The sequence below is a fragment of the Battus philenor genome, unplaced genomic scaffold (genome assembly GCF_028537555.1).
Source record: "Battus philenor isolate CCGP_79_NKW_IND1 unplaced genomic scaffold, ilBatPhil1.0.hap1 SCAF_1, whole genome shotgun sequence".
Lineage (NCBI taxonomy): Eukaryota > Metazoa > Arthropoda > Insecta > Lepidoptera > Papilionidae > Battus > Battus philenor.
The window spans coordinates 9,388,613-9,402,153 of record NW_027181661.1 but is presented as its reverse complement, the minus strand read 5'-3'; positions in this window follow the sequence as shown (position 1 = coordinate 9,402,153).

Below are 13,541 nucleotides of genomic sequence, written 5' to 3'. Positions count from 1 at the left end.
TAATTCATTAAATATTTATTACTGAAATTTCTAGGAGATACATATACAAAATGGCTTCTATTCATATAAATTATAACCCATAAATTAAAATTTAGTTTCGCGTAATAATAATTATGAATTATGATCGCGACTGTACATCGTCCCGATTTTCATGAGCGCAGGTGGAAAATATTCGTTTATATTCGTACCTGAGCAAAGTGGGCCGAGTGCTTTCCGCGTCTCCCCTCGCGTTGCCTACGTCCCTCGATCTTCCCCCGCCCACTCTTTTCTCAGTGACTCAGCAGTCAAGAAAGCTCAAATTAATTCAGCGTAAAAAGCCGCAGAATAAATAACTTTCATATTAATATTCGTTAACAGACGAATTCGTTGCTTCGTGTCTATTTCTGTTTTACTTACACTATTATCTTTTTAATTAATCAAACTTGTTATAATTTTTTTATTGTTGAACGTAAACATATTTTTAAATAGTATTTCACACTATGACTACTGTGTCTATAGTAATTACATTGACTAAGTAATTATGCGGAATTTAATATCGTAGATTTTTGTTACCCTCTAATTCCTGGGTAGATTCAGTTTAACGGCGTAAATATTTTATTAATTTTATAAATATCGTGTAATATATATCTTTAAATTTATATAGATAAATTTAATAAAAGGTGGGTCATAATAATAGTCATGTAACTTTTAGCAACCAAAGCTAACCAAACCTCTGCCTGCATACCTATTGCCAGCAAGATAATCTTACCTGAAATGTTCCCAAGAAACGTCATAGAGGAGACCACAAATTCAATCGTCTTGTGATGTTTTAAAAGGGCATCTCAAGAGCAGTCTTCAATGACTCTTCGAAAATAATTTCTAATTTTAAGCAAAAGATTCGAGAAGAAACGACTGCGGTTCTAATAGCGTAAACTTGCAGAAGTGTTTTTGAAATGCCTGTCATTTAAAAAAATGTTCTCTAAAATCTGGAGGACACCTTAAGACCATTATAAAAAAATTCTCTCTCCTGTTTAATAAAAATATATACGTCAAAGCACACCATGAATATTGTTTTATGTTCTCTAGATAAATCTTTGCAATTTCTGTATTATATTTATTAGTAGATTACTTTTCAAAAAATGCATCTATGTAGTTAGCATGGTAAATTTTAGTATCAAATAAATCAACGCGGCTTTTATCTAAAAATTCAGTTTTCCCTGAGCGCGTGAAAAATGTTAAACTGTAATGTAAATTTTGGAAAATTCATAAAATTAAAATGTTAAACTATAACTTTAACACCAAGTCGTTGGTATTTTTCGTCACATAAATAAGCCGGATTGTTGGCAGAGCGCGCGGTGACTCCTTTATTACCGTTTCAGACCATAAAGATCAAAATACAATTTTATAGTCTGCGAACGGTGAGTAGTCGAGATATGATTTGGAAATGTATTAAAAGCTTATACGTTAATGTTTTCGACGTAATTAAAGACTTCAAAATAAAATATCCCACACTTTTTGAACGTCAAGATATAAACGATAAATTCGAGGATTTTATATTGCTAATCTCATACATATATACGTATTATGCTAAATCACTGGTAAATATAATCATACTTTGGATTGGTAATTACAAATTATATATTTTTAAGGTTAAATGGGGCAACCAGTAAAGTATTTTTTTAGAACTTTACTATAAATTGTCAAATCTATATTTATCAAATGGACCTTCATGGGACCCAAAGACCCAAGACTTCAAGGTTGTTAGAGTTTTCCGAATAGTACTACTGTTAATATTGACAATAATGCCTCTGTATTGAAAGACCGTAGCAATTTAAGTTGAACTGAAAAAATATAATTTTTCAAGTTGTACGCAAAATGCTTTTTTTCAACAACCAATGTTTTCCAAAAATTCTGCATATGCCGTTCGCGTACAATGTATATTTTGCTTGTTTTGTTCAAATGCAGTTTGTTTTTAACTTGGATGCTACGTACTTTTTAATAAGATGCATTAGAAGATGAAATGTTTTATAATTGGTGTAGGTTGCATATCTTTTTACCAGCTTCGCCATTTAACGCAGTTCCTCGATTCTAAATAGTTCGTTGTTCGTTACCATTGACCGAATACGCATACCCTCCTAATTATATTTCTTGATAACCAATTTCTGTTCACGTAACTTATAAATTCATAATTTTTTTCCTGTTAGTTTACACTTTTTTGTACACCATAGACAATAAATAGAGGGAAAAAGAGAAACAATTCATATGATACAAGACGCGATCTTATCGCTGGAGACGCTCACTACCAGACAACCCTTAACCTTTCTTGTTCAACGGTGCTTTCCATTTCATTCTTTATGTAACTCCAACCATTCAAAATATTTTCTTTGGTAATATAATATTTCTTTAATATTTAGCATACACTTAGTAATATTTGCGGAAAAACATACCCTTTTAGCCTTTATCGTGGTATTTTCATAATTAGTATTAAATTGCTTGGGATTCCAGTGTGGTGTTTGGCTTTTTATTAATCGCAATAAGGTTTTATCCAGAAAGAAAGCTTAGATAACGTGTATTATATTCGTAATCGCTTCAATATTCCCTAGATCGTAATGAGCAAAGAATTGTAGAAGTAGTTCTGAAATAGTACCAAATATCGACCATACCACCGAAATAGTCCTAATTCCGTTATTATATTTTTTCCTAATTGGACACTAAAACTAAAGTTTCGTTATCAAGATAGTAGTGATATGAATTAAATTTCGACGGAACCTAAATATCCGTAATTTTATTATAGTATAGTTTGCCTACCCCTAGTGTTTTATGTCTGTCTCGGTAAAGTGTGAACTTTATGTTGGAAAACTGTAGTAACTTTTTAATTAGGTTAACACCAGAATTTTCTTCTGAATCAACATATATCATAACCATTTTTATATATCTTGGGTCTATACCCACGTCTATACGTTGCATTAGATTCATTGACTTGTTTTTTTATAGTCGCTCAACTTCATGTCTATCTCGTTTTGAGCATGACCAGGGGGATGTTGATAATTATGATATGGTTTTTATCACTATTTTTTTTAATTTACTGTTATCCGTACAACAGTAATATTTTTCATCGTCGCCTATTTACATGTTTATCAGTTTATCGAATTGAAAATATTAATATTACTAATATATTTCAAAAGGTTTTGCTTTTTTATGTTGCTTTTTACTTTTTAAGTGACAAGATGTCGAGCACATATTTTAGTATTCTGGAATCCAAGTTCATGAAGAATGATAAAAATTTGGTTAGTGCATATATAAATAAATATTACGAACAGATGGAACGCTGTAATCAATAATATTTTTAGGTGTACAAATTAATACTTTTTCATGTAACTGGTAAGTCTACTTGGATTAAAATTCCCAGTAATCTTACCAGTAAGTCTATTCTAAGGAAACACAGTAATACGACTGGTAAGACTATCCGATAAAATTACTGGAAATAGGCGAAAAATTGTTATATGTCTTTATTAATGTTACTAATGACACATACATTATTATTAATATATTTGTATCAACAAATAATATAAGGTTTAAAATAACATTAATTAAAAAATAGATAGAAGTAATACAAATAGATTGTTTTGGCAAGCGCTTTCATAATTTGATATAATAATACAGGCCACAATGCGTGCCCTGTCTTTTAATAAAAACATGTTCCACATGCTTCGTGGCAGCTTGCAGCCTGAAATATTAATGACAGGACGGCTTATTGCTTGGCAATAGTTGATATTTCATGTAACTCCACTTGTCCGTTACTACACGTTACAATGTAGGTGAGGGTGTGTACGAATGAGCCAGTTATTACTAAAAGTGTAAAAAAGATTTACTTAGACATATCTTTTACTTTAATAGGTGGTTTTGAAATAAAACCACCTTTTTTAAAATTATAACTTTAAATGGCTATGTAATTAAATTACAATAAACAGATTGCATCTTATTGATACTTAATAAAAAAGGAAATAATTTTTTACACGAAAACGTATCATTGCAAGAGCCACAACGTTATATGAAGTAGCCGAAACCTATTGTATACTTACAAATTAGTTTCCGAACTAAAGTTTCGTTTATTGATGAATTTTAAAAACCAAAATTATATACAAACCAGTTTCATCAATTACATGGAGTGTCGGGTGGCAAATTTATGTTTGAAATAACGATTATTTCAAAAAGTTATAAAACCACAACGTTTGACGGTGGTGCCGTTGAAATCACTGATGGTGTTGTGATCGAGTGAATACCGCATTCGCCGTAGAAGTATTTTTAACAGTGATTCTTACCAACTGTTCGTCAACAATTTTTTTCGCTTTTCGGTTTTAAAGGGATAAGTGCTGGAACAACTTAAATTTAATTCGTTCCTGGGTGCAGAGATCTCGTGCAATTGCTTCGGCTATGACGATTTCCAAGGATATCCAAAAACATTGAATACGACTACAATACAGAAAAGCAGCCTCACCGGGACTTTCATTTTTCATTTCATTTTTTTCAAATTCAATTTGTTTAAGGATTGAAAGAGAGTGACTTTATTCCGCGCAAATATTTCAAACGATATTAGGTCGTTTTCGGACTGTAAATCCCGTTTTTGGAGCGATGAGGCCTATTTTCACTTAAAAGGTCACGTCAACAAGTAAAACTTCCGTTACTGGTTTACAATAACCCACAAGCCTCCTCTGAAACATGAATCACCATTGCATTGCCCAAGCGTAACTGTTTAGTGTGCCTTTTCCACGCATAGGACAAAGAGATTTTTTAGGTTTAAGGCCAGGCGATGAACACCAATTGTGCTGAACTAGGGGGTACATCAGCTCTATACAAGCTCTTCACACTTCAACAAGATGGTTCGACTGCACACAACCAGAGCTTCGATGAATATGCTTCAGGAAGCTTTCCTACCAAAAACTGATCAGTCACATTAGGTATATCCCGTGAACATCAAGTTCACCTGACATGACTACAATGATTTTTTATGGAGCTACCTCAAAGAGAGCTTAGAATACCAATCCTCAAACTCTTGTGAATTTAAAAGAAAATATTAAACTAGTAAATTACAGCTTGTGGTGTAAAATACAAGGTAACATTTTAAACAGTTTAGCAACACGACCGAAAGACATTTATATGACATATTGTTTAAAAAGTTATGTGCATATTTCTATTCTATCGTTCAATGCTTTTAAATTGTTAATACTTTTTTATTTAAGTTTGAAAACGTAAATCTGTCATCAGACACTCTGTATGTTGTGTTATTCAAAAAATACTCTTATAAAATTCTATTTCAAAACCAAAAATGAAAACATACGTATACTGTAGCCTAAATAAGAAATACACTTAAACTATTTTCCAAAAAAATATCATATATTTTTCGCTGACCATAAGAGTTTGTGTTCACTAATATACACATCACTAATAATTACATAACAAAGTTTTTCTGTTTTTCTCTACATTAGTGAATTCATTTAATTAGTATATTAGTAATATAGTTTTAAATAAAAAAAAAAACAACAAGTTAATACAAAAACATACTTTTTGTCATCTGAAAACAACAAGTCAAATAAAATATGACAGTACAAAGTTTGCAGGGGCAGATATTAAACAATAATTAATTTCGATATGTCCTAGTACAATTTCGGATAATTGTTTTTCTTATTATATAACCTTATTAAAGATTTCCCAAACCATTGATCTTTTAAAGAATGTACCACACAGTAGTTGACAGCTAATGAGCTATACATTCACCCCTTTATAGCTTTTACATCTATAACGGATCAAGGTGTATACAGGTTTTGACGTTTTACTGATTCATCAAGATATTTCACGAACTGTAAGATTTAGCTTTAACTTTAGACTTGATACTTTGTAGAAATATTTCAACTATGAATGAGTTTTTAATGAAATTTCTTGGCATAGAGGTTGTGGGTGTCGTTCATTAAAAATGCTTATTCCTAAACTATAGCTATTTCTGGAATAAAACTCACCAAGTTTGGAGTTTATGAAACTATACTCAGAAAAGGCAGTCCGGCTACGTAAAGTGGACGGAGAACAGCTAGCAAGACATATTATGTGAAACACAAACGATCTTGTTTCCTTAGGAATAAAAGTAGACCTCTCGAATTTATTTATTTATTGGTTTATTTATATATTTATTTATTATTTTAATTATTGTCGCACGATATATAATCTAAGATAGATCGCCTTATGTATATACTGAAATCAATATCATATCTAAAAAAAAGTCTTGTTCGGTGGTGATATTGTTTCACAAGGTGAACGCGTAGCGCGCCGTGGCGCCGAGGTTTGCGGCCAGTTTTCAGATTTCTAAATAATGTCGGTAGGTAAAGGTGTTTGGCAACGCCTACGCGATACTATTCCTGACTACGTAAGAATGTCGGTTATATCTCGACGACGATTCGACTATTGGAGTTTTCTGTTACTACACTATCTTATTTAAAATTGTTTATTAATTACTTGTAAATTTCGGAGCCGGTTTTCTTTCTTTTTCTTTAAAATACCTTTTTATAACTAATTCATTATTATATTAATCCATCTAATGGACAATAATTATAAATAGACTACAACACTTTAATTATTTTTTCAAGACAAAGTCATTGATGTTATTACGTATTATTATTGGTTTAAAAAAAAGAAGTAAAAAAAACGAAAAATAGAAGGTGCATAAAAATACTCTTGGTAATCCTTTTATTTACGGAGTTTAATGATAAAATACGTAAAAAAAAGGTCATACATATTTGAAAGTGATATCTATGTTTTTATCTAAGATGACTCGTTAATATGTTGTACGTAATGAGTTACTATAAGAAAAATAGTAGAAATGTTTTATTTCAATTAGAAATGTGGCATGAAAAATTGCGTGGGACCACTGGCTATCCGAGTAAAAAGAGTTGCAAGAGAAAAATATATTAATAATTTCTATCTAACAACGTTTTTAACAAATCATACATTTCGTCTCTGTCGTCTCGCACTTTCGAGGCGGTACTTCTATCGACGTTAAAACGAAACATTCGAGCATGACTCACATCTGTGTATTGAGCAGTGACTCGTGTTTATGCATTCGCCGAATTTACTTATGTGAATAATAACAAAATTCCTTGAAGCTACTTACTACATACGTCTCTTACCATTTGTTCAGTCACGTTAATAATTAAATGTCGCTGTTATGGAAAGCTGTATGAGATTAGTAGTTTTGGAAGAAAATAAATGTTATATGAGGGCTATGGGCTTCATTAGTAAGCTCAAAGCCGCTCAACAAGCCATGAGACAGCTATGTTCAGGATTCCCTTCGAGGTCACTGATTTGAGGAGATCCGTAGAGGAATGAAAGTACCATACGTAGCGCCAAGAATTGACTACGGACTAGCAAGCGCAGCAATGTCCACCCATTACGAGAACAGACGACCTCGTTAAAGTGCTGAAGTATGCGGAAGCCTCTAGACCAGAGTTCCCCAAACTTTTTTGTGTAGTAGACCCCTTGCCATGTTTTTCCGTGTTGGGTAGACCCCCTACTTACCTGATACTGATTTCCTGTAAATTTCTAACTGTAGTGAGTTTAGAGTTAAAAACTTTAAGTAAAACACATGTTAATTTATACATTTATTAATTGAATTTAAATTAAAACTACTCAAAATAAAATTTTGTATCTGTTATGTATAATATACGTAACATTAAATAAACATAAAATAAACTATAAATAAAATGACATAAGTAATAAGTCAATATTTTTAGTGAGGAGGATGAACCTGATGCTTTGATAATAAATTATCAACATTTGGCGTCAATTTTGTAAGGGTTAATCTTAAATCTCCTCGGCTAATGATGTCCAGTCTGTTTCTTTTTCTCGTTAGGAGATTGGAAACAGCGCTGAACCCCCTTTCCAATAGGTATGACGAGACTGGAGACTGCGACTCTCAGGTTTTTACAAGTTCAAAATGTATTGCGACCACAAAGCGAATACCAACATCCTACAACTTACACAATTTTATATACATATTTAAATTTTTTTTTACTTCATAGGTAAAGTACCTACCTATAAATAATGTAAATGTGTTGATATTATTGTATGATGTAAGTAAATAGGTACTATCAGTGTGTGTTGAGATCCACTATCGTGGACCCTCATTTTCATTTCATGGACCAAATTTTTTTCGCTGACGTAGACCCGTTGCAGGTTGTCATAGACCCCTAGGGGTCGATATAGACCATTTTGGGAATTGCTGCTCTAGACGCAGGCCTATAACAACAGATACTATTGGAAATCTATGAAAAAGGCCTATATCTGGCTTTGGCTGTACTACGGCTGAGAAGATAATGATGATGATTAGACGTTCGGATTAGACTTATGAGCCTCATAATATTATGTTCATGTAAACTCTGGAAATATTTTTGTTTTAAATAGGTTGAAAGACGCAACATTATACTTTTTAGATTTTGTGTAATATGATCATGTGTCATTATGCTTACAAAGTTTTTAGCTCCAAAAAGATTAACTAGATTAGAAGTATAATTATACGTCACGAATGTTTTGCTTTTAGGTTTTCTAATATTATATTACATTATATTATATTATATTATATTATATTATATTATATTATATTATATTATATTATATTATATTATATTATATTATATTATATTATATTATATTATATTATATTATATTATATTATATTATATTATATTATATTATATTATATTATATTATATTATATTATGTAATATTATTTTGGCAAGTTACTATGTCAGTACAGTAATTCCTATTATCCGTCGCTTTATTGATGTAGCACTTTCTACTACGGTTTAAAGTACAAGGGGTACAAAGCGAGAAGTTCTTATTTCATGGTCAGCTTGTACTAAAGATGTAAACTAAACGTAGCCCGACCTTGCCACCAAAATAGTTCATTTCAGTTGTTTGGCGAATACATTTACAGCAAACTTTGAACGAACTATTTCCTAGTAATTCATACACTAATTTAAAATTAGGAAAGTTCTTACTAAGTCGTATACTTTTATGAAGTCAGCGGTAAAATAAATCAAATAAAGATATTTTTAAATATTAACATAATTTTAAAATTTTACAAAATTTTCTATATTGACATAACATAAGTTAAAATTTTATTAGTTTCTAATTAGATTACAAGATATTTTATGTCAATCATGACGATTTCTGTTGCGTTAGGAATAATAATTTTCTTTAAAAAAAAATTAAATATTTTGAGAGATAAATTACTTATATCGTTATGTATACAACAAACATGTTTATTTTCTGTCTGGAACGTTTAACTGAATTTGATTAATATGAAATTTACTCGTATATCATATTTGTTTATTGTGTAGGATTATGTTAATGACAAGTCACGTGTATAAAAGTTAGGAATAGGGTACGGCGCCCGCACGTCTTCGCAGGGTTATATTTAGACCGTTCCACATCCGAACAAAGTTTCGCAAGATTCACGTAAGCGCCTGACACCGGCCTTGCGTTCAGCTTTATCCAAGTACTAGAAACTCAATTACCAGGTAAACGGAATGAGAAGTGAGAAGATTACATTATGGACAAATTAGAATCGTTTCAGTTCTACTGTTGTAATAAGTAATATTATTACATAATGCGTAGTTCTCTCAAAATCCAAGGGTAGTGTCTATCATAGGCTTTTAGCATATGGCATAACGCTAGCAAAACCAACTGTTAGCCACCTGTATGGTGTAGTATAGAGTGGTGTCAAGTGTGATACGCCTGTGATTGGACCCCTCTAAACCATTAGTACATAACAAAATATATTTATGACGAAAGAAAAGTTTGTATAACGTAACTCACCTTTTTTGGTTAAGGTTGATCTTTTACATTGCCTATTTTTTTTCGATCACAAGAAAAGTGCTGTGGCCACGAGTCCCATGATAGTCGGAACTACGCTCGATATCACAGTAGCTAAAATAATACAAAGCCGAAGCCGCCGAAGATTGGTATAGATGTCGTGACATACGTGCGCGACAAATTTTCCAAAATAGGTAACAATACTCATTAGAGTCATATGTCGGAAGATAAATAACTCTTTTTACTCAAAAATGTACGAAATGTTTATTTTAGAATTGTAAAGAAAAATTACGTAGTTATTATATAATAAAATAAAATCATTCATAACAAATAACGTCATGAAGAAAATCTTTGTCATCAATGTCATAACTAATTTCTTAAAGTACGATAAACTATAATTATATTAGTAACAATAAATTTATCGACGAAGTTTTTACTTACTCTGCCGATTAACTTATTACCTCTATATCTTAATAATATAACTCCTACAGGGAAGAAAAGCTGCGGTAATTGTTGATGGTAGTAAATAATAATTTTATTTATTTTAAACAGATTAAAATAAATGTAAATTAAAATTTAATTCTAATTTCTCGCCAGACGTAGGACATAAAATCTTACAAAGTAATTTTGAGATAATAATTGAGATGGTTTATAAACATATTTTAAATCTGCTCAATTTGATTAATACATCACGCAATGGAAGCCTATTCGTACTAAACGTAATCTCTACTGCCTCTAAGAACAAAGCCTAGCATACGGTAAGCTTCATTGACGGTTTGATCAATATGATGATCAAAACTTAGCTTAAAATATATATATATATATATATATATATATATATATATATATATATATATATATATATATATATATATATAAACATGTTGATCCTTCACGTATGTCACTATTTTTTGTGCCCATCATCCGTAGTATAATTAAAATACAAAAATCAAAGGTTTAAAGATAACAAATAATTATAGTAACAAAAATCGTTCTCAAAATTGTAATTACTATTAAATTTTAATTAATTACATATTAAAATTAATTATTGTTTACTATGTCGCAGACTCTGTACTGCCAGACGGTGTTGGCCGGTCGCATCTCAATAGAATTTCAGCGTGATTACTGTATAGAGACTGATTGGAAATTGGTGGTTTATTTCTAAGTATAAAGCTTAAAGCTTTTTACTTAGAAATAAGCCATAAATTCAACAGCTACAACAGCCGGGTCAGCTAGCTAAAACTAAAACTGGGATTTGATCTATTTTTAGTATTCGTTCGATGCCCTACATAGGCATAATTAAAATGATTATTAAAAGGCATATTAAATAATTATAAAAACTCTATTCGATAAGATGAGAAAGCTTGATTAAAGTAAAAATAAATGGTTTGGTGTGTCCACTTTACAAGATTTAACGACGGTCCAAAATGATTTGATACAATATGATATGTTATTTTCACATTGTTTAATGTATGCATTCACCATAGGTCGTCGGAAAAGGCAGAAAGCTGGTCACTTTCAACTAGTCTTATTAAAAATCGATGGAGAACGCTCATGTCCATAGCTGGATAAACGACCTACACTTAAATGTTCATGATGATGATAAAAAGATTAACGATTTATACTCTGTAATTAAAATAATTACTAATTTGTAATTTAAATTAAGTGAATATGTAAACAAACCATTGTTAAACAAAATAAAAACGTTGAATTTAATGTCCCGTGCCTTATTACTGTTAATTCACTTTTTTTCAATATTCTTTATTAGTTAGTGAAGACCTGGTTAGAGACAAACAATGCTATAAGTCGTTTTCTTTCGCTATTTACCATCCATCCCCATTCGCCAAAGAGGTGTTAAAAAATCGAAGATGAACACTAAAGTTACAATTAAAATTACTAAATGATTTCATATATAACTTTATTTGTATACATGTACAATGAAGAATTTATTGCATTCACATATTGGTTTTTAATTGTTAGCAGCGACATCTAACGCCTATATAATTAACCACTTGCTAGATAGTATTGATATGTGTAGAACTTGTAACTCTCTTATTTATCATATTTACTCTTCTTAAAACACTAGATGGCGTTACATTTTCATTTAAATCAGTAATAACTCTTGAATAGTGGATCTCAAGAAATGGAATATCAACTGAGTTATGAAGTAGTTTTGCTCGAGAAACTTTTAAAGATCTGTTATGAAAAGAAATTATTTATAAATGTATATACACATTTCTCAAATATTATTCATTTTTATCTATAAATAAAATTATTATCATTTAGACATGCCTAAATACCAATGGATTTTTCTAAGATTTCTTTGAACTATTCCTCTCAAACACAACAACTTCTTAATAACCTTGACATTCTCGTTTATGTTCTACCTTTAAATTCAAACTTCTATTCGGCCAGTACGCTATATTTGATAAAATTAAATTTCTAAAGTTTATAATATTATTTAAAAATTTTGGCCTAAATAGATGTAATAAAAAGTGTATACTGTCGTATATCCCTAGGATATTTTATAACGTAAAATCCTTATTAATTGAACAAACAAACAGTTAAGTTAAGTTTGGTTCTAGCTAGTAAGTTATTAATTAATATGTACCATCTCCATATTACACAATTAACATTTCACTGAAATTTGTAAAAGCTATTGTTGTGAATTGGGATTAATAATTTCATGCCTTCTTAGTCGTTAATAGATTTACTTTAATTTTAAATATATTCTGACAGTAAAAAAGTTGTATACATTTGTACCATTTTGTTTTTAGATTGTATGATATCTTTATCGTTATTTTTATTTTATAATAACTTCCTTTGATGCATATTTTTAACTATGGAAATTGTTTAATAATTTTCATATTCAACCTGAATGTACTAAAAAAACATTAAAGCGTATTTAAAAAATAAATAAAATTATTGCTGTTTGGAAATTGATATTCTAACAATTGTTACTCAATAATTATTTTTATCCATATAATTTAAGCGCCATAATTTAAAATGTAATAATATAAGAAATAAAAACTAGTAACGCCTAAATTTCGCCTCCAAAATGTTAATATATCAATCATCGATCTGTATATAAGTTTAAAGTTCCACATATCTTAGCCTCTGTTACGATTTTTGGTTGATTGAAATGCGTGGTATTTGGTTTGTTGACTCAGTAACATGGTTGATATTGAACACATCTAAAATTGATAAATTATTGAATATGATTTAAGAAGAGTAACTGTTCAGTTTCTGGTCTCTCTTCTCAGAATATCATCATTCTGAGCCGATTGTAACTTACTAGTTATAATATTAAAATAAGAGACGATTGAAAAGTGCATGTAAATGCGTACTTCAATAAAAATTTAGAATTATTTGATATTTTGAATTTGTACAGAATTATAACTCTATGTACTGTATAACTGGGTGTACTTCACTACATTACTATTATTACAATGATTCAAAATTAGAATACGATATTAATAGTATAGAGGAGTCGGGAAAAATAAGTGCTATAATTACATAGCGATATATTCTTATTTTACAATATTTGATAAATTTTCAAGACCATACACTGCGTTTAATTTCTTCTTCTGCTAATAAAGCTGAAATTAGTAATAACTAATTATTTTGCGCTGCTGTTCTTTCAGGTATGTTTTAGCTAGCAGTGAGGATCATTAATTACTGCTATAATACGCACGATACGC